The following is a 7,500-nucleotide window of genomic DNA, read 5'->3' on the forward strand; positions in this document are numbered from 1 at the left end:
TCATAAAATAGAAAAAATACAGAAATACTTAGTATTCTTAACCCTATACCAATCGCAGATTTAACAACTCTTCTTATTCCAAATCAAGAAAAAAATCATATAGAAGTGCTAGAAATTCTGATATTGATGAGAGAGAATGAATTATGCTTGTTATTGACTTATGACGAAAGAAGTATTGTATTCTAAGACGGCTCTTATTTGATGCTTACAATTAAATCGAAACTAATATTGACGTCACAACTGGGATGTTTGCTTTAGGCAAACTTTTTCAGAACACAAATTTGCTTTTATTTACTACAAACCATTTCAGCAAAATTGTTGGTCTTCTCATACACACAAGTTTGGTGTTTAACTTGTTTCTATTCATCAAAATGAGAGAAAAAAAAGGTGAATGTTATTCGATGTTATTCAAAAAGGTATAATTTTGCACAGAATAATCATTTTTGCCATGAGTTGTGATGAAAATTTGAATTTAAATAAAGACAAATTCTCCATTACACAGTGTTTTTGGTAGTCAGAATACAATATATAAAATTTTTCATGGTGATCAGTAGACATAAAACGGAAATAGTAGGGGAAGGGGAGAATCAGGGGAAGGGGGAGGAGGGGAGGAAGAAGGGGAGGGAACATTAATTACGTGACTAATATTCTTTATTCTAAAGCATGCTACATACTTGTAGGGATGCATGTGAAATATCCCAATAAATTTAAACAATGTTACGCATGACCAAGTTAATAGGTCTGTTTCTTATATTCATTGGGTTATCAGAGGTGAGGGTAGTCTATTGAATACATTTAATTTATTTTATTTAGTGATACATTTTTCAAAAATTTTCTCTTTGTTCAACTGAAGGGCAGTACTGTTCGTAAGAGAAAGAAATTATCATGAGCAACATGAAGGTCTCAATAGCGTTCTTTTTTCTTCTTAAACTTTGTTTGTTCTAACGTTAGAGAATTAATATTGTTTTGTGAATATTTTTAGCCGAGGACGATGTGCTTACGCTTGGAGGCGCCTATTTGTCTTTGCCCTATGTCTATGTGCTTCTTTCGCTGCTTAGACAAGTGACAATCACCACCAATTTTTTGGGGCTCAAAACCAGATTGAGAGTCGACGAGTTTTAAGTTATGACGAACATAAAGAAAATTGCTCATTGCTCAGTCGAATTCAGCTGTTTATTCATATATCAGAAATCAGGAATTAGATTTGTATTGCAAATTTATCAAGCCATGACAAAACACGTGTGTTTTAGCCGATTTTTTTTTTTTTTTTTTTTTTTTACGAGGAGTCAGGAGGTGAATTTGCTTTGCACATTTATCAAAAGATGATGGAAAATGCACCTGCTTTGCTGATTTATTACAAGACGTCAGAAAACAGATTTGCGTCGTTGACTTATTGTCAAAAGCCAGGAAGCCGATTTGCGTGAATTCATTTTTTGACGAAAGGATGACATGATTGGATTGAAACCAGTAATAGATTTTTTCAATTTTTATTATATCTGTTCTTAGAATGTACACTGTGACGTAATCATAAGCGGTCTGGTCTCGCATTTGTTTAGTTGTGGGCTCGAATCCCGCACTCCCCTCCGATTCTCAACAGTGACTGTTACCTACTCCAACGGTCCTCAAGGCGAATAGTTGAGCAAAGGTGACGACTTCGGCCTCAGCTACTCAGCGCCTCCTGGCGTAGGCTCCTCACCTATCCTTAGATAAATGTGTCTTACACACGGAAGCTTTTTTAAGGCTGTGCACCTGCTCGACTTTCCTCTATACTTTCGTTCTATATTCCATAGATTTTACCATAAAAAAAGTAAAAATATATTTCTCTGCAGTTCAGGTCTGTTCCAAGAACGTAGCCATGACATAAATTCAGTGATCTAAGAGCCAGGTCTAATAAAGGATTCATCTTATTGCGTTAACCTTAAAAAGTCTTTGAATTAAGCAAACATTTGATGTGAAGTGCCTTCACTACCTAATTCCTTCAAGACGGTGATGGTGCTGATTTTTATACGACATTTTTGCTTCCGATAACGTCAAATTATTTTATTCAACTAAGTGTCAACCGAGAGGTGAAAAAAGAAATAGGTTGATGAAGGAAGCGAAAAGATAAAAGAAAAAAATAGAAAGAGAAAGAAGTAGAAATAGAAAAAAAAAATAGTAAGAATAAAAGGACTGAATAGCAGAAGTAAAGAGTAAGGAGGAGGAAAGAGGATTAGATGATGAGGGAAGTGAATGTAAGGAGGAGGTGGAGTGGAGGTGGAGGGTGTGAGGAGGCAGAGGAGGTAGCAGAGATACGAGGAAGATCATCATGAAAAAAGGAACTTGCGGTAAAGTAAGGGTAGGATTGCTAAGAAGAAATGGACGAAGAAAATATGAAATAGATGGTATAAAAGAGGAGGAAGAAGAGAAAATGCAAAGGACTATGTAAAAGAATAATGAAGACGAAGAAAAAAAGAAAAAGAAAAATGAATGAGGAAAGATGCATATGTGAAGGAGCACAAGGAAGTGGTGGCAGAGGCGGAAGAGAAGAAAAAGAAGAAGAAGAAGAAGGAGGAGGAGGAGGAGGAGGAGGAGGAGGAGGAGGAGGAGGAGGAGGAGGAGTGAGGAGGAGGAGGAGGAGAAAGAGGACGAGGAAAAAAGGAAGAGAGTGGCCTCTGTAATGAGCCTGAAAATGAAGCTGGCAGCAGATAGGGGAGACTCTCCATGCCAGAAGGGTCGCTAAAGATTTACTCGGTGTCGAGGTGGAGGGACCTCCGGCTGAGGAACTCTTCAAACCTGATGGATGGATGAATGGATGGATGGGTAGATGGATGAATGGATGGATGTATGGGTGGATGGGTGGATGGGTGGGTGGATGGGATGGATGGATGGATGGACGGATGGATTGATGGATGGACGGATGGATGGATGGATGGATGGATGGATGGATGGATGGATGGATGGACGGATGTATGGATGAATGGATGGATAGATGGATAGATGGATGAATGGATGGGTGGGTAGGTGTGTGGATGGATTATCGGATGGATGGATGGATGGATGGATGGATGGATGGATGGATGGATGGATGATGGATGGATGGATGGATGGATGGATGAATGGATGGATGGATGGATGAATTGATGAATGGATGAATTGATGGGTGAATGGATGGATGGATGAAAGGACAGATGGATGAACGAACGGATGGAAGGAGGGAGGGAGAGAGGGACGGATGGACTGACAGACGGATGAATGTATGGAGGGATAGATGGAGGGATGGATAGATGGACGGAAAACCAAATATGAATTGACTGTAAATTCAAGAAGACAAAAAAAAATTAATTCTGCTCATTATGATGATACACAATATAAATTTCATTCCTACACCAAAATAATTTTCTTCAGTTAAGATATATTTATCATAGCTAAGAAGCCAAGACCTACTAGGATAACGTGGACCATAATATTTTGTGGTTAGATTTTTGTGATCTTATCAAATTGACGGAAAATCAGTTGAGAGAACCAATGACTTTCAACTGACACATTCTCTACCGTGACCTACTCCACACATTTTCTTCTGGTTAGTATTAGACGATTTAATTCAGTATAAATAATATCTCAGTAGAGATGGAGTGAATTTTGAGGAAAGACGGGCCAGGTGGAAGAAGGGAGTTGTTTTTGGGGTGAAAAATATATACATTTTGGTAGCACATTGGAGGTTGGAGGTTTCGAGAATTCGTGTCATTAAATAACAAAAAATCCTTCAGTGAAATTTAATTAATAGAAACAAATAAAACAATTCATTCAATTCATTCACTGTTAAAAAAAAAAGCTAAACACGAGAAACTATCAAGGACATTATATATACAACTGTACGTCATGTAACAGAGAGAGAGAGAGAGAGAGAGAGAGAGAGAGAGGAGAGAACGAGAGAGAGAGAGAGAGAGACATAGAGAAAGAGCCAGAGACAGAGAGAGACTTTTGCCAGAGACACAACAGAGAGAGAGAGGGACACAGAGAGAAAAAGAATGAGAGAGAGAAGAGAGAGGCAAGGAAAACAGTAAAGGAGGGCATGAAAACCAAGTATCGTGAGATTAGCATTAGTAAAGGAGATGGTACGGAAGGACAGACGAAAGGAGGGCTCAGATGTTAGGATGAAGGTGATGAAAACGAAAGAGAAAGAGGTCAAGTGAGGGAATGTGTTTGTGTTAGAGAGAAACAGAGAGAGAGAGAGAGAGAGAGAGAGAGAGAGAGAGGACAGAGAGAGAGAGAGAGAGAGAGAGAGAGAGAGAGAGAGAGAGAGAGAGAGGACAGAGAGAGAGAGAGAGGGAGGACAGAAAGAGAGAGAGAGACAGTATATATATATATACATATATATATATATATATATATATATATATATATATATATATATATAGAGAGAGAAGGAGAGAGAGAGATGATGAGAAGAGAAGAGAGAGAGAGAGAGGGGAGGAGAGAAGAAAGACAAAGAAATAGATAGAGAGAGTTAGAGAGAGAGATAGGAGAGATAGAGGGAAGAGAGAGATAAAGAGAAGAGAGAGATAAAGAGAAAAGAGATATAAAGAGAAGAGAGAGATAGAGAGTGGAAAGAGATAGAGGGGAACGATATAGACAGGGAGATAGTGGAGAGAGATAGAGAGGGGGAGCGATATGAACAGGGAGATAGACAGATATAGATAGATTGATAGATAGGTTCATCATTTCATTTATTATGGCAGAGAAAAGAAAAACCTTCCCACGTATGCATCCGCGTAAAGATTATGGTTTATGTGTTTGTGTTGCCGCCTGGTCTCTGTAGCCGGTGACTAACGCTCGGCCACGAAATACCGGAGTTTTGCGGACATATTTCGTGATTCCGATTCTCGGAACGTGACGTCAACGCGCTGGTTTGAGCGTCCTTGGGTCAAGGGACGGACTATTGACTAATAATATATCAAAATATATACCATAACTACGAGGACATGTCTCTCGTTGCTGTTTTTGTTCTGATGTTTTTTTGTTTATATTATTTCGAAAATTAAGAAAGTAAATGTATGTAGGGTGAGTGCAATTTGTGTTTCATACGTTTTTGCTAATGATAGTGTTATGGTTCTGTTCCTTATAAAGGGAAAAGATGCCTATTGGTATATGCTATAGATAGATAGGTATAGATAGATATAGATAGGTAGACAGATACGTAAATAGGCAGGTAGGTAGATATATAGACAGATAGATAAAGACACCTGATTTTATGTGGTTGAATTTTTTATTTGAGACAAAACTATCTTGATTGATAGTTTTGCACCAGATTGATCAAACTTTACAATGTATGTCACCATAATGACGCATGTAACAATATTATTAACTACATCTCTCCTGTGATATTTCCAAGAATTGGAAATACGAGATCTGAGCATAAAATCAATCCATTCTCTATGCGTGGCGTATAAGTCTTCAAGTTTATTTCCTCATAATCGAGCCTCGGGTTCGGTTCTAAGTCTATATAAGGGCTTCTTCCCCTTATATGGAGGGTAGCCTAATTGTGGGTTCGAGCCCACTTCCACCTATTCCACTCCCGTCCATCACACTTGCTTCTGTCTCATCTTAGCACCTCTTGGATTAAAGGTCATCACGGTTTTCATGCCTCACTGGCCCGGGTCAGAAGCAAACGCGGCAAGGGCGGGGGTAGGGAGCGTCCAAGCAATGCATAGAAAAGTACACAAATCTTTAATCCCGAAAAGTGGGTGATGTTCATAGGTGAAGAAGGTGAGTAGCGTACGCCAGGAGGCGCTGAGTAGCAGCGGCCGAAGCCGGCACCTTTGTCACACTACGCGCTTTAGGGGCTGTTAAGGAAGGTAACTAACAGGCACTCTTGGGAATCGGAAGAGGAGTGCGGGATTCGAACCCACAATTAGGCTAATACGAGACCACCACACAGCCGATATAAGAATAAAAAAATTCACTCGATATGAAACGGGTTAAGACGAAAGACCATGACTAATTTTTCAGCAACTTTCGTGTGAGTTTCAAATTTCTTGGTGCGATTACGTGTGTAAATCACTAGTCAAGAGCAGGATGTGAGGTGATATACTCCAGCTCTCTTGTCAGTGTCACAAACAGCACAGAGCAAACGTTCACATGCATCGCCCGATAAACTACGACGCTGAACATTAAGGTGAACGTAACATTATGGTGTAAATCTGAAATAGTGAAGGTTGTTTCATACCATCGCTGCAAGGAGGCTGGGAATCAATGTATTTTTCTTATTTTATCTTTTACTTATCTTCTCATTCACCTATTTATATATTCATTTATTTATTCGTTTAGTTATCTATCAATCTATGTATCTATTTATATATCAATTTATTTATCTAATTATATATTTAACTATCTTCATTAAGCCCCTACAACATTTGATAGTGATTATTAGGCAATGGAAGAACAAGACAAACAAATACAAAAACCTCAGAACAAAAAAGACTTCCTCACAGATGCCAATAGCTACTTAAAAATCTACACACATATAAATCCTTGATAAAATGGACAACAAGCCTACAGAAAACGGAATAAAAAATACTGATTTTTTTTAGCTGATTCATTTTTTTCTGGTTTTCTTTTTGTTCTTAGAGGCTCCACTCGTAATTCACAATTACAAAAATATTGAAATAAATTTCCATTATTTTTCTTTGAAGAACAGATTACATTAACTTCTAAAAATCATTGCTTGTTATCTGTCTCAATTTAACATAATTACTCATTGTTCATACGAGTATGGATCACTTATTAAATGTACGTATATACAGTACATATATACATACTGTATGTATATATATATATATATATATATATATATATATATATATATATATATATATAATATATACATATATATGTACATATACATATACATATACATACACATACAGTATACATATGTACATGTACGTATACATATATATGAATACAAAGATATAGAAATGAAGGAGACTGCAAGAGACCATAATGTCTACGCTAGGCAGTTCCATTTCCATTACCCCCTATCATCCCCACCCATAACATTATCTAACCTTCTCTTAAAACAAATGATAGTAACTAAAAATAAGTCTATCCCGTTCGTTTACCACTCTATCGGTAAACTAATCCCTACCTATATCATTCATTAATCTAAAATTGTCCATTACCGCGAGTCCTGCCCTGTTGTCTAAATATGACGACCTTGTTTGCATCACCCTTGCTAAAGCCCTTGACCCCCTTGAACACCTCTATCAGATCACCCCCCACTCTGCGTCTTTCCAGAGAGTGTCTAAGTCTCTTCGTAAGGTAAATTTCTGAGCCCATGTATCATTGTGGTTATTCTCATCTGTATTGATTTTAGTAAATTAACATCAATTACATAAGAAGGAGACCAAAACTGTATCACAGGTTCAAATATGGGTCTACTTAACGCCAGATAGATTTTGATGGTTACCTCTGTACTTTGGTTCGTAACATTCCATGAAACCTAATACTATGTTAAATCTA

This window comes from Oratosquilla oratoria, chromosome 42 (assembly GCF_046742065.1).
Source record: "Oratosquilla oratoria isolate Oo_2021 chromosome 42, ASM4674206v1, whole genome shotgun sequence".
NCBI classification, from domain to species: Eukaryota; Metazoa; Arthropoda; class Malacostraca; order Stomatopoda; family Squillidae; genus Oratosquilla; species Oratosquilla oratoria.